Source organism: Dipodomys merriami, unplaced genomic scaffold (genome assembly GCF_024711535.1).
Source record: "Dipodomys merriami isolate MVZ:Mamm:240054 unplaced genomic scaffold, mDipMer1.0.p SCAF_5, whole genome shotgun sequence".
NCBI lineage: Eukaryota > Metazoa > Chordata > Mammalia > Rodentia > Heteromyidae > Dipodomys > Dipodomys merriami.
The window spans coordinates 12,668,959-12,684,334 of NW_027206068.1; positions in this window are offsets into that span (position 1 = coordinate 12,668,959).

The following is a 15,376-nucleotide window of genomic DNA, read 5'->3' on the forward strand; positions in this document are numbered from 1 at the left end:
CCTTGCAGCTTGCCCCAGGACTGGCAAGCAAAAACAGAAGGTTTTAAAAAGGGTGTCCTGTAGATTTTTGGTTGTTAAAAACCAGATTATTAAAAACACCAGGAATTAAAAGAGGACATTAATATAGTGAGAAACAACAAGTATGGTTGGCCAATAGTGGCTCATGCCTGTAATTCTAGCTACTGGGAGGCTGAGATCTGAGGATCATGGTTCAAAGCCAGCCCATGCAGGAAAGTCTGTGAGACTCTTATCTCCAATTAACTACCAGAAAACTGGAAGTGGATCTGTAGCTCCAAGTAGAGTGCTAGCTTTGAGCAAAAGAGTTCAGGGAACAGTGCTTAGGCCCTGAGTTCAAGCTCCCGTAACCCCCCCCCCCCAAAAAAAAAAAAAAAAAGAAAGAAGGAAAAGAAATATTTAATTGTTGGTAGAAATGTGTAGCAGACATTTTGGGAGATGAAAGTGCTTCTAAAAGAGAAGTACCATGATTAAGCAATTTTGTTTATATTTCAAGAAGTACAGTATCCAATCCTAGCCACTCTGGAGGTGCAGATCTGAGGATCTCGGCGTAAGAAAAACTGCCCTCTTGACATTGATTCAGCAATGTTTATATAATCATGATTTTTTTTTTAAACGCTGAGGGATGAAAAACTTGAACTTTGGTTTGGTTTTGGTTTTTGTCAGTCATGGGGCCTGAACTCTGGGCCTGGGCACTGTCCCTTAGCAGTTCAGCTCAAGGCAAGCGCTCTACCACTTCAGCCACAGCACCACTTCCGGCTTTTTTCTGCTTATATGGTGCTGAGGAATCAAACCCAGGGCCTCAAGCATGCAAGGCAAGCACTTTACTACTAGTGAGCCACCTTCCCAGTCTCCAAAAATTGTTTTAAAGGATAAATGCTGAGCTGTTGTCAAAATATAGCAACATTCAATATTTGCTTTAATATTATTTTAGTCACTTGCTTTCAACCTAGGAAGGTTAGTAGAATTCCTGCACTTGTATATAAAACTTTTAATTTTCCATATTCAAGTCCTTAGGTAATCATTCATTGGTATATTCTTACAGATCTTTTATACACAATTTAAAAGTTACCACTAATTGTATACAAATGTTTAACACTTGAAAAGAGATGGCAAGTTTTCAGACTTTTAATGTCACCATGTAGTAATTGTAAAAAGGGCTTGTTCAAAAATTGAACACAAACCAGGTGCCAGTAGCTCACACCTGTAATCCTAGCTACTCAGGAAGCTGAGGTCTGAGGATCAAGGTTCAAAGCCAACCTGGGCAAGAGAGACTTACCTCCAATAAGCCACTAGAAAACCGGAAGTGGTGCTGTGGCTCAAGCAGTAGAGTGCTCACCTTGAGCTGAAGAGTACAGAGACAGGGCCCAAGCCCAACCAAAAACAACAAAACAAGAAAAGATGTTGAAAATTATACTGAAAGAACAGCTTAGTGAATTATATCACATAAAGTACCAGCCAATGAACAAAAGCAAGTTACCAATTTTGAATTCTGATCTTGGGAAAAATTAAACAGTATTACAAAGAGTACTAATAAAACTAGAGGATTATGATGATAGAGTTTGAAATGTGTACACTTTTCCCTGTTATCAAATCCAGGAGTCAGTCATACATTCAGTGTTGAGGTTTCCCTATTACAGATACTGCTTCTTTGTGTAAACACTTGTGATTCCTTGGATCAGTGTTACCAGTTGAATAGCAGTGGTGAACTTGGTAAGTTGTCATGCCCTTGTGAAAATTAAGACTTACTATCCCTTGAACTGAGCACATCTGGAGAGCAGCCACTACATTTTAAGGATGGAGTCTGCCTTGCTCTAGTCCCTTTAATACATACAGATGTGGGGAATGCGAAGTTAATGTTAATAGAATTTGTTACAAGATTAAAAACAAATTATAAAGGTGATGTACAGCTAGGCGCCAGTGGCTCATTCCTATAATCCTAACTACTCAAAAGGCTGAGATCTTGGGGCTAGGAAGGTGGCTCAGTGGTAGAGCACTTGCTTTGCATGCCTGAGGCCCTGGGTTCAATTCCTCAGCACCACATAAGCAAAAAGAAAAAAGCCGGAAGTGGCGCTGTGGCTGAAGTGGTAGAGTGCTAGCCTTGAGCTGAAGAGCTGAGGGACAGTGCCCAGGCCCAGAGTTCAGGCCCCATGACCAGACCCCCCCCCCCAAAAAAAGGGCTGAGATCTGAGGATCATGGTTTGAAGCCAGCCGAGGCAAAAAAGTCCCCGTGAGTCATCTCCAGTTAGCTACTCAAAATCTAAGTAGCATTGGCTCAAGTGGTAGAGCTCTTACCTTGAGCACAAAGAGGCTCAGGGGCAGGGGACTGTCCAATGTCTAGGCCCACTGAGTTCAAGCCCCACAACTGACAAAAAAAAGATACACAGGGGTTACAGTTACATGCAACTGAGACTCATCTCCAATAAACCACTCACAAACGAAGTGGTACTGTGGCTCAAGTGGTAGGGTTCTAGCCTTGAGCAAAAAAACTCAGGGATAGTGCCCAGGCCCTTAGTTCAAGCTCCTAACCTACCAAAAAGAAATGGACAATGTTGCCCCTTACCTTGCTCTTAACAAGTTTCATAGAGATTTTAAAACTTCATAGAGTTAATGGTAATGGGGGGGGGGGAAATAAGTATACTGCCAGACATGGGGGCTTACATGTATAATCTGTAGTTCTTGGAAGGCAGAGGTACTCGGAGGGCACCCAGGTTAAAAGTTGAGACTTCATTTCAACCAACACACCAGATTTGGAGTGATGCACCCTGTAGGAAACCCAAGGTTGAATTTCATTCAGATGACAGCCCTAGATGAAAGTAAGATCCTATCTGAAAAGTAAAGCCCTGCCCCCCCGCAAAAAAAAAGTTGATAGCTCAAGTTGTAGAGCCCCTGCTTCACAAGTGCAAGGCCGAGTTCAAACTGAAAATCACACACACAACACACAAAGCACAGAGTTTTGAACTTGCTGGCAGACACTACTGCTGAACCATAACTACTTCACTTAGTGTGTGTGTCTATGACAGGCAGTTGCTGGGGTTTCAACTAGAGAGCCTGGGCACGGACACTGAGTTTTATTTTTGCTCAAAATGGACGTTTTGCCACTTGACCAACAGTTCCACTTCCAGCTTTTTGGTTAATTGGAGATAAGAGTCTTAATGGACTTTTCTGCCTGGCCTGGACTAGCCTCAAACTTTGATCCTTGGATCGATCACAGTCTCCTGATTAGGATTACTGGAATGAGCCACCAGCACCCAGCTCTTTGCACTATTATCATCCAGTCACCTATTCTCAGCGGGGGAAGAATTCTAGAGGTCATTTAAAACTAATCTAGCTCTTCAAGGCAGAATAAGCTCTGAAAAAGAGACAAGAATAAATTTATAAATTCTGATTTTCTCCATAGGACTTTGCTCATTATCATATATTTGATTATTAAAGTGGTAAAAGGTTTATAGAAAAAAATATTTGCATAGCTCCGAAGTAACAGGGCCAGATTAAAGTTTTTGGGTTTTTTTTTTGTTTTTTGTTTTGGTGCCAGTCCTGGGCTTGAACTCATAGCCTGGGCACTGTCCCTCAGCTTTTCTGCTCAAGGCTAATATTCTACCATTTGAGCCACAGTTGTACTTCTGGTTTTTTGGTGGTTAATTGGAGATAAGAGTCTCATGGACTTTTCTTCCTGGTTGGCTTTGAACTTTGATCCTTAGGTCCTAGTCTCCTGAATATCTAGGAATACAGGTGTGAGCCACCAATGCCCAGCAACAGTTTTTGTTGTTGTTTTGTTGTTGTTGTTGTTTTGTCAGTCGTGGGCCTTAACTCTGGGCCTGCGTGCTGTCCCTCAACATTTCAGCTAAGGCTAGCACTCTACCACTTGAGCCAAGCACCACTTCTGGCTTTTTCTGATTATGTGGTGCTGAGGAATCGAACCCAGGGCTTCATGCATGCAAGGCAAGTACTCTACCACTGAACCACCTTTCCAGCCCTCGATAATCATTTTTACAGAACTAAAAAATAAGATTTTTTGCTAAGTTTTCATTAAAGTTCTTCCTCTTCACATAAAACATGTTAACAAAATCTCTCTCCAGTTTGCTTACACTGAAATTTTTAGTCTTTGTAAAAATGAGAGCTATCATAGGTGTGACACCAGCGGCTAAATTCCAATTCATTACATTCTGTGCTTTATAAGAGTATTTTAAAGTAAGTGAAAAAGAAGGTTCCTATGTCATTTGGCTTGCTCTGTTAGGCTTCTCTCTCCATCATTTTTCAAGAATTAAGCAAACAAAATGCCCATATATACTCAGAGAGTACTGAAGTCTGATACTCCAACAGCACTTAATTTGAATATTTAAAAGTCTCTCTCTTACTTTCTTCCTTTCTTTCCTTTCACTTTTTTTCTCTCCTCTCTTTCTCTCCCTCAATATTCCCATTATAAGTGGTTTTTTAATTTTATTTTTGTTGTTGTTGTTGTTGGTCGTGGGACCTGAACTCTGGGTCTGGGCGCTGACCCTCAGCTCTTCAGCTCAAGGCTAGAGCTCTATCACTTGAGCCATAGCACCACTTCTGGCTTTTTCTGATTATATGGTGCTGAGGAATCAAACCCAGGGCTTCATGCATGCAAGGCAAGCACTCTACCACTGAGCCACCTTCCCAGCCCTATAAGTGTTTTTTTAAGCTCACCACTGCAAAAGCTATTGTGCAAGAAGGAGCAACTAGGTTGAAATTCCTCAATTCTTTGAAAAATATCCTCAATTCTTTTTGTTGTTGTTGTTGTCAGTTGTAGGGCTTGAACTCAGGGCTTGGGTACTGTCCCTGAGCTCTTATGATCAAGGCTAGAACTCTACCACTTTGAGCCACAGCACTACTTCCAGTTTTCTAATAGTTAATTGGAGATAAGAGTCTCATGGACTTTCCTGCCAGGGATGGCTTGGAGCTGTGATCCTCAGATCTCAGTCTCCTGAGTAGCTAGGATGACAGGCATTAGCCACTAGTGCCTTGTTAAGCAGTTCTTAAAAATCACTAAGGATCAAATTGAATATTGTTAGTTGAATTGAGTGCTTGAAGTTAAACACATATAGTCTAAATCTACTGATATTTTTATTTTCCCTTAGCTTGGTCTAAATATCTTCCAATTGTTCTCAATTAGCTTGGATTTTTCTTCTAACCATTTATAATTTACTTCTATAAAATAGAAATGCCCAGGGATGGGAAGGTGGCTCAGCAGTATAGTGCTTGCCTTCCATGCATGAGGCCGTGGGTTCAATTCCTCAGCACCACATAAAGAGAAAAGGCTGCAAGTGGTGTCGTGGCTCAAGTGGTAGAGCTCTAGCCTTGAGCTAGAGCTCAGGGACAATGCCCAGCCTAGAGTTCAAGCCCCACGACCAACAAAAACAAAAAAGAAAAAAAGGTCCAAATAGACATGTTCTTTAGGAATCTAATAAAAGCAATTAGAAAACTTTTTTTTTTTTATTTTGTCAGTCATGCGTCTTGAACTCAGGATCTGGATGCTGTCCCTGAGTTATTGTGCTCAAGACTAGCACTCTACCACTTTGAGTTACAGCACCACTTCTGGATTTTTAGTGGTTAATTGGAGATAAAAGTCTCACAGAGACTTTTCTGCCCAGGCTGCTTCCAACTGATCTTCAGATCTCAGCCTCCTGAGTAGCTAGGATTACAGGTGTGAGCCACCGGCATCTGGCTAGAAAACTAATTTTAAAGACCAAATGTAACTAATTTTAAAGACCAAATGTAACTATTACTACGTATTCACACTAATTGCCTAGTAATTTCCTGTGACTAAAATTTTAATTCTTCTGCTTTGTTTTCATTCTATTTCCTTCTAAATTCCATATTGTGATTTTTTTAAACCTAAGTACAGATGTAGCATAGGGTCTAATTCTAATGGCAATAAACTGTGTATGGAAATGAGTTGTCTTAAGATGGACACTGGTGGCTCATGCTTGTCATCCCAGCTATTTAGGAGGCTGAGGTCTAAGGATTAAAGTTTGAAAGCCAGCCTAGGCAGGAAAGTGCGTGACTCTTATCTCCAAATAAGTGCTACCAAAAATCAGATGTGGAGCTTTGGCTCAAGTGGTAGAGCACTAACCTTGAGCAAAAACGCTCAGGGATAGTGCTCAGGCCTTGAGTTCATGCCCCAGGGCTGGCACACACACACACACACACACACACACACACACACACACACACACACACACACACACACACACACACACACACACAGGCCTTGAGTTCATGCCCCAGGGCTGGCACACACACACACACACACACACACAGGCCTTGAGTTCATGCCCCAGGGCTGGTGCACACACACACTCACACACACACACACACACACACACACACACAGAGCTGTTTTGGGAGAGGATGGGAGGGCCGGGATGGTAAGGGGAAACAAAGGAGGAGGCAACAATGCTTGATAAGAAATGTACTCATTACCTTGCTCATGTAATTGTAACCCCTCTGTACAGTATTTTCACAATAAAAAAAACAATTTTTTAAAAACTTGTCTTATTTGGAGATTAGAGACATGTTTCACACACACACACACACACACACACACACACACACACACACACACACACACACACATATAATTCTAAAGATACAGAGGAGTTACATGAACAAGGGGTGAGGTGGAATCTGCATGTTGTTTTTTGTTTTTTGGGGGGGGTCCGGTTGTGGGGCCTGAACTCTAGGCCTGGGCGCTGTCCCTCAGCTCTTCAGCTCAAGGCTAGCGCTCTACCACTTGAGCCACAGTGCCACTTCTGGCTTTTTTCTTTTTGTTTATGTGGTGCTGAGGAATGGAACCCAGGGCCTTGAGCATGCAAAGCAAGTGCTCTACCACTGAGCTACCTTCCAGCCCCTGCATGTTGTTTTGATTTGCATTTCTTTTATGGCTAGAGAAGTTGAGCATTTCTTCATGTGTCTATTGGCCATTCTTACTTCCTCTTCAGAGAAGTATCTCTTTAAGTCTTTAGCCCACTTATTTATTGGGCAGTTGTTTGAAGATTTGTTATTGGTGGCTTTAACTTTTTGAGTTCTTAGTATATTTTAGCTATGAGACCTTTGTCTGTTGTATGGCTAGTGAAGATCTTCTCCCAATCTGTGGGCTATCTATTGATCTTGCTAGCTATGTCCTTTGCCATGCAGAAACTCTGCAATTTCATGCAATCACATTGGTCCAACCTGTCTTTGATTTGTTGTGTTTCTGGGTCTTTATTAAGAAAATTTCAACCTGTGCCAAGGAGCCCTAGAGGTTCTCCTATTCCTTCCTGTAATGTTTTCAGGGTGTCTGCTTTGACTCTGATGTCTTTGATCCATTTGGAGTTGATTCTAGTGCAAGGTGATATATGGGGATCTAGCTTTAGTTTTCTACAGGTGTTTAACCAATTTTGCCAGCACCATTTACTGAAGAGGCTGTCTTTCTTCCATTCTATTTATTTTTAGCTCCCTTATCAAAGATTAGGTGGTTATAGGTTTTTGTGTTCATTTCTGGGTCTTCAGTTCTATTCCATTGGTCTTCAGATCTGTTCTTGTGTCAGTACCAAGCTGTTTTGATTACTATGGCTTTATAATAGAGTTTGAAGTTTGGTATTGATATTCCTCCAGCACTGTTATTTCTGTTGAGGATTGTTTTAGCTGTTAGGGGTCTTTTATTGTTCCATATGAATTTTTGGGTTGCTTCTTCTATTTCATTGAAGAATGAGTTTGGGATATTGATGGTATCACATTGAATTTTTAGATTGCCTTTGGCAGTATTGCCATTTTCATGATGTTAATCCTCCCAATCCAGGAGCATGGGAGGTTTTTCCACTTACTTAGTTCTGCTTTAATTTCCTTTTTCAGGTTTTTAAAGTTTTCACGTCCTTCACTTCCTTAGTTATCTCCTAAGTATCTTATTTTTTGTGGGGCTATTACAAAAAGAGCTGCTTTCCTGATTTCAGCCACACTCTTCTTGTTATTGACATACAGAAAAGCCATTGATTTTTGAGAATTAATTTTGTATCCCGCTATTTTAGGATCAGCTCAAGTAACCTGGGAGTGAAGTCCATAGGGTTCTTTTTTTTAAATAAGTTTTTTTTTTATTGTGAAAATTCTGTACAGAGGGGTTACAATCACATGAACAAGGTAATGAGTACATTTCTTATCAAGCATAGTTGCCTCCTCCTTTGTTTTTCCCCTAACATCCCTTCCCTCACATCTCCACAACTACATTCCACCCCCCATGCCTAAATTGCAAAGTTCATTTTTCGCCATAGTGTCTTTTTTTGGGGGGGCGGTCCATTCGTAGGGCCTGACCTCTGGGCCTGGGCACTGTCCCTCAGCTCTTCAGCTAAAGGCTAGCGCTCTACCACTTGAGCCACAGCCCCACTTCTGGCTTTTTTTTCTTTTTCTTATGTGGTGCTGAGGAATCAAACCCAGGGCCTCATGCATGCAAAGCAAGTGCTCTACCACTGAGCCACCTTCCCAGCCCCAAGCCATAGTGTCTTATACATCTCATTGTTGCAATGTGTCAACCTGTATCCCTATTTAAACAATTTGTTTTTTCCCTTCCATTCCCCAAATTATACCAACATCAAATACAGTGAAAATGGGTTATACTGTGGGGGAGGGACATACAAAGCAACAAAAAAATCACGTGATGCCTTATAAATACGTTAGAAACAATAGTAAGAAAAAAAACCCCACTGTGTCCTTATCTTGGGGTTGATTTTGCTTAATACATCTTATCTGACCATTTCTGCTTATCTCAGATATATACTAGTTATTGCAAATAAGGGAAACCATGGGACCTATGTTTCTTTGTGCCTGGCTTACTTCATTGAATATAATTTTTTCCAAGTCTTTCTATTGCCCCAAATGGAGCAATGTCATTCTTTCTGATGGAGGCGTAGAATCCCATTGTGTATACATACCACATTTTCTTGATCCAGTTATCTACTGAGGGGCATCTGGGTTGGTCCGTGTGATTCTTTAAATACAAGATCATGTCATCTTCAAAGAGGGAGAGTTTTACTTCATCTTTCCTTATTTGGATCCCCTTTATGTTTGCATCTTGTCTTATTGCTCTAGCTAGGCATTCTAATACTAAATTGAAGTGGAGAGAGTAGACATCCAGAGACAAGTTTCTTGTAGTTCTTGATCAGGATGTTGGTTTGTATTATAACCATTGGCATTGGCAAGGGATTTCTTTACAGGGAACTTTTGCTGTTTTTACTTTTCTTTTTCCCTAAATTGTTCCTTTTGTATGGCACTTACTTAGGTCTTTCCTTCCTTTCTGTCCAGAGCCAAGAGGTATTGCAATTCCCTCTTCTCTTGCATTTTACAGCAAGAGACATTTAAAATGTCTACCCAGAAATAAATCTTGCAGAGGCAGCTGAATGATTTGGGAACTGTTTTTTTCTTTCTCATTTATTTAAAATAATGAGCCCAGCGATGGTGGTTCATGCCTATAATCCTAGCTACTTAGGAGGCTTAGGACTGAGGATCCAGGTTCAAAGCCAACCCGAGCAGAAAAGTCCCTGAGATTTTTACCGTTGACTAACCAGCAAAAAACTGGAAGTGGAGGTAGCTCAAGTGGCAGAGCTTCAGCCTTGAACAAAAAAGCTAAGGGGGAACCCAAAGATCTAAATTCAAGCCCCAAGTACCATCATTCAATAAAATAAAATGGAAGCCGGGCGCTGGTGGCTCACGCCTGTAATCCTAGCTACTCAGGAGGCTGAGATCTGAGGATCACTGTTCAAAGCCAGCCGGGGCAGAAGAAACTGTGAGACTCCTATCTCCAATAAACCACCAGAAAACCGGAAGTGGCTCTGTAGCTCAAGTGGTAGAGCGCTTGCCTTGAGCTGAAGAGCTGAGGGACAGCGCCCAGGCCCAGAGTTCAAGCCCCACGACCAACCAAAAAAAAAATAATAATAAAATAAAATAAAATAAAATAAAATAAAATGGAATGAAGTGAAAGTAAGGCAAATACAGTTAGTGGGATTTAAAATTTTTGGAGGGAGCCAGGTGCTGGTGGCTCACATCTGTAATCCTAGCTACTCAGGTGCCTGAGATCTGAGGATTGCGGTTCAAAGCCAGCCCAGGCAGGAAAGTCCATGAGACAATTCATCTGTAATAAAGTACCAGAAAACCGGAAGTGGAGCTGTGGTTCAAGTGGTAGAGACCTAGTCTCCAGCTGAAGAGCTGAGGGACAGCGCCCAGGGCCAGAGTTCAAGCTCTATGACTGACAAAAAAAAAGGGGGGGGGGGAGACAAAAAAGACCTCCCCCAAAACAAATCATCTGCTGATTTTACTTTTGATGTATCAAAATTTAACAGGGCTAACATTTTCAGAATCTATATCCTGAGAATGTTCTATACAATTTCTTTGAAGTGAAAGTCATACTTTCATTGATATTCTCAGTTTTAGTCCCTTTGCTGAAAAATAAATTCCACAAATATTTGTTGACAGTTACTCAGAGCCCTTGGCCTGGGTGCTGTTCCTGAGCCTCTTTGTGCTCAAGGCTAGTGTTCTACTACTTGAGTTACAGCACCACTTCTGGCTTTTTCTGAATAGTTTATTGGAGATAATAGTTTATTGGACTTTCTTTTCAGGGCTAGCTTCAAACCACAATCCTCAGATCTCAGCCTCCTGAGTAACTTGGATTACAGGCATGAGCCAAGGGTGCTCTAGGAAGAAAATTTATAATTCCATGGGCTGGGAAGGTGGCTCAGTGGTAGAGCATTTGCCTTGTATGCATGAGGCCCTGGGTTCGATTCCTCAGCACCACATAAGCAAAAAGAAAAAAGCTGGAAGTGGCGCTGTGGCTGAAGTGGTAGAGCGCTAGCCTTGAGCTGAAGAGCTGAGGGACAGCGCCCAGGCCCAGAGTTCAGGCCCCATGACTGGACCCCCCCCCCCAAAAAAAAGTGGATTCTTTTGGGGCTGGGAAGGTGGCTCAGTGGTAAAGCACTTGCCTTGTATGCCAGGGGCCCTGGGTTCAATTCCTCGGCACCACATAAGCAAAAAAGAAAAAAAGCCGGAACTGGCGCTGTGGCTGAAGTTGTAGAGCGCTAGCCTTGAGCTGAAGAGCTGAGGGACAGCGCCCAAGCCCAGAGTTCAGGCCCCATGACCAGACCCCCCCCCCAAAAAAAACCCCACAAAATTTATAATTCCAAGACACAGATAAGGGCTTTGAGCCTCCTGTATGCCCATTACTTATTAGTGTATGTATCTAAATGTGTGTTGATGCCAGGACCATTCATTCTATAAGACAGGTGGCAGGCTGGGCCAATTTCTGCCAGTTATCTTTCAACTCTCCAGTAGATAGAAGCAGCGGAAGAGCTCTGCTCTTATTCACAGGTATGTACATAGTAATACATAGTTCCACCTCCACCAGCTTTCACTAGAGTAGATCTAAAAATAAAATCCAATCCCACTCATCGTTAATTGGGAACAAATCTGAACATATTAGTTTTCAAGTTTGACTCAGGAGGAATTTCTCTTTCTGATAAGAGCAAGTGAAATGGTTTTAGCGCAGATTTCTTGCCCTCCACCCATTGTCAACCTTTTTAGGGATGGAAACGGGAGAGGAGGCAGTATAGGGTTTGGACTCAGGGCCAAATCAAGCTTTTGGAGACACACAGGAAATAATGAAGCTAAGAGCTAGTGGCTTGTAGCTATAATCCTAGCTACTCAAGAGGCTGAGATCTGAGGATTGTGGTTTGAATCCAATCTGAGCAGAATAGTTAATGAGACTCTCATCTCCACTTAACCACCCAAAAGCCAGAAGTGGAGGTATGACTCAAGTAGTAGAGTGCTAACCTTGAGCATAAAAGCCCAGGGACAACTCCTGGTCCCTAAGTTCAACCCCCAGTACCAACACCAAAAAAAAAGAATGAGAGTGTTTTCCAACCAGCCTTTAGTATTGAACTGATTTTGCCCTTTGGGAGGTTATTTTATGGTGCTGGGGATAGAACCCAGGGGCTTGCATGTGCTCCTAGAGGCAAACATTCTGACTCCAAGATACACCCAGGTCCTTGGGGAAAGTTTAAAGATCCTAACTAAATTACTGAGCTTCAGCAGACTTCTAATGACAAGACAAATTCTCTAGCCAAGTCAATTGTGTTGTTTTGTTTGTTCCATTATAAAAAGTAATGGCAAATAAAATGATAATAATGGGGCCGGGAAGATGGCTCATTTGTAGAGTGCTTGCCTAGCATGCAGGATGCCCTGGGTTCAATTCCTCAGTACCACATAAACAGAAAAAGCCGAAGTGGTGCTGTGGCTTAAGTGGTAGAGAGCTTGCTTTGAACAAAAGCTCAGGAACAGTGCTCAGTCTATGATGAGTTCAAGCCCCACAACTGGTGAAAGCAAGCAAGCAAGGAAGGAAGGAAGGAAGAAAAAGAAAAGGAAGAAGGAAAGAAAAAGAAAGAAAAGGAAGGAAGAATAAGAGAAAGAAAAAGAAAGAGAAAGAAAGAAAAAGAGAGAGAGAAAGAAAGCAGGCAAATTAAAGGCTATTACTATCTATCTCTCATCCAAGGTCCTTACACAATATCAGTGATGAGCATTTCAGCCCTACCCCTGATCCTCTAGCATGACTACCCCCCAGACCTTCCCTGGCCTCCATTTCTCAGCTGTGAAATGAGTGGTTAGCAGATCTCTAATCAATATTCCTGCCTTCAAATAGTAGGGCCATTTCATAAACTGGGTTCAAATGAAAGTCTTATGAAAGAGAAGATATCTTGTATAATTCACTTTTGAGCAACAAGCTGTTTTTTGTTTTGTTGTTTTTGATGCCATTCGTGGGGCTTGAACTCAGGGCCTGGACACTGTCCCCAACCTTCTTTGCCTGGACTGGCTTCAAACTGTGATCCTTAGATCTCAGCCTCCTGAGTAGTTAGGAGTACAGGGGTGAGCCACTGGGGCCCGGCACAAACCACTTCCATAAATGTAAAGTATCCAATACTTTGGAACATATATTTTTTCATTTGGTGTCTTCTAGTACTAGAAGACACTAGTACTAAAAAGACACTAGAAAGACATAAAATGCCTTTCTCTTCATGTTAAATAAAAAGTGCTAACAACATACAAAATGCTATATTTTAGAGAAATTGTAACCTATTATTTACTATACTGAATTGAGGTACTTTTAGGTTCATGGTCCTTTTTCTCTTAGAAGAGTTTTAAACATTGACTTTGCCGGCTAGCATAGCATTTCACATCTTCGTTTCAGATTTATTCTAGCTGAACTTTTGAGAATAGAAAAATAATAAAGTTAGATCTAAATCAAGACTCAAAATTCAGATTCTACACTTTATATTATATTGCAGATTTTTTTGTTTTAAATGTCAAAGCAAGGGATTTAATAGAGAAAAAGTACACCATTAAAGGAAATGGTGGGCTTGAGCTAGGTGGCTCAAGAGTTTGCAGAACTATTTTAACAACTCTAAATGTAACGTCATCCTAGAAATCTGCTGCTTTCAAAATGAATTTGTTTGAATCCCCAGCCCATAATCAGCTAAATATACACAAAACTGAATTCTCCAATGAATGTCTTTAAATTACCTGCAAGATTAAAAAAAAAAAAATCAGATCAACCAGTTGTTCGCACTAGGTACAATCACAGGGCTTTGTGATACCACCCAGAGTGCTGTTGATAACAGTTGTGTAGTATACATCTTAAAAATATAGAATACAGGATTCTGAATGTTTTCATCATAAAGAAATGTTTGTGTGTCAACATTATACGATGCACAAATGTACTGACACATTGCAGCTTACTCCATTTCTGTACACAATTTTTATGTATCAGTTAAGTTTTTTTTAATCAGCAAAACCTGTTTTATGGGCTTATAAATTCATGAACTATATTGGCTTTTAGTAGGTTAGATTCTAAGCATTCACAGATTAATCCATAGATAACAGATTTTTATATAGTGATCATCTTTAGCTTAACTTTCATGTTTATAAGTTCATAGTAAAAACAGGAATAGTTCAAAAAAATGAAGGAATTACTTTTATATCATATATGAACTTATATTAAATGAAAGTACAAACAATTCTTTCCATAATAAATACTAACTGCATATTAACTGCACAGTAAAATATTTACTTAGAGGTTTAAACAATAAAAACTAGGTGTGTTCAAAAATTTTGGTTTTGAAAAGAAACTAACTTTTTAGCTTTGTCAAGAGATGAAAAAGTTTCATAAATCTGAGAATTTTTTTTCTTCCTTTCAAACACATTCTTACTGTTCTTGGTGGTAATGTATTTCTATTAATTGCCAGGGAAGAGTAATTCACCTCATTAATGTACTAGCAGCACACTAAAAAAAATAAAATAAGATCAGGAGCTGGGAAGGTGGCTCAGTGGCTCATGCCTTGCATGCATGAGGCCCTGGGTTCAATTCCTCAGCATCACATAAGCAGAAAAAGCCAGAAGTGGTGCTGTGGCTCCAGTGGTAGAGCACTAGCCTTGAGCTTGAAGAGCTGAGGAACAGCACCTAGGCCCAGAAGGCCCCACAACCTGCAAAAAAATAAAAAAAAAAAAAGAAATAAAATCATCACTTACTGTAACAAAATTAATAGTTTTGTTTAAAAAAGGAAGTCATTTTGTCTGTTTAAAGACTCCAAGTATTAAAAATATTTGTTATCTTAATAAAGTATGATTTTTCTTTCCATTTTTGTTTTGAAATAATTTAGGAATATTTAATAATCAAAGGAAAAGGATCTTTGACAAGAGTAGTTATAGGAACATGCTATTATTTGATTGAAATTTCATTCTTCATTTATAATCATTACGAACTTTCTGCCATGAAGCAACATTACAGTGTAATCCTAGTTCCCTGAACCTCCAATAAAGATAAACCAGGACATTCCTTTTATTTAGGAAATCTGAGTTTTCTTTCCATATTTATTTAAAAAAATGGTGCTTTCACAGCAGTGGGCAATATCTTAGGCTATTTCTTTCATAAGGACTTTTTCTCAAATAATCCTGTTGATTCGTATAAAAGTATCCACATATACCTTCTAGACACAAATAGAAGTGCTTGAACAAACTAACAGAAATGCTGGTTTTGATAACTATGTTTCTGCAAATTCAACATTCTCATAGTAGATTACCAGTTTTTTTTTTGAAAAAAATTTTTTTATTGTCAATGTGATGTACAGAGGGGTTACAGTTACATAAGTAAGGTAATAAGAACATTTCTTGTCAAACTGGTTACCCCTACATGGCCAGATTTTAAACTGATTTCATTTATGTTTTAATAACACTGTTGGATATTTTATCTTTGTAACACTAACAAAATGTAATTTTTTAAATAAAAAATAAGTTCCAGAAAGGTGCAAACTGGAAAACATTTGCATGA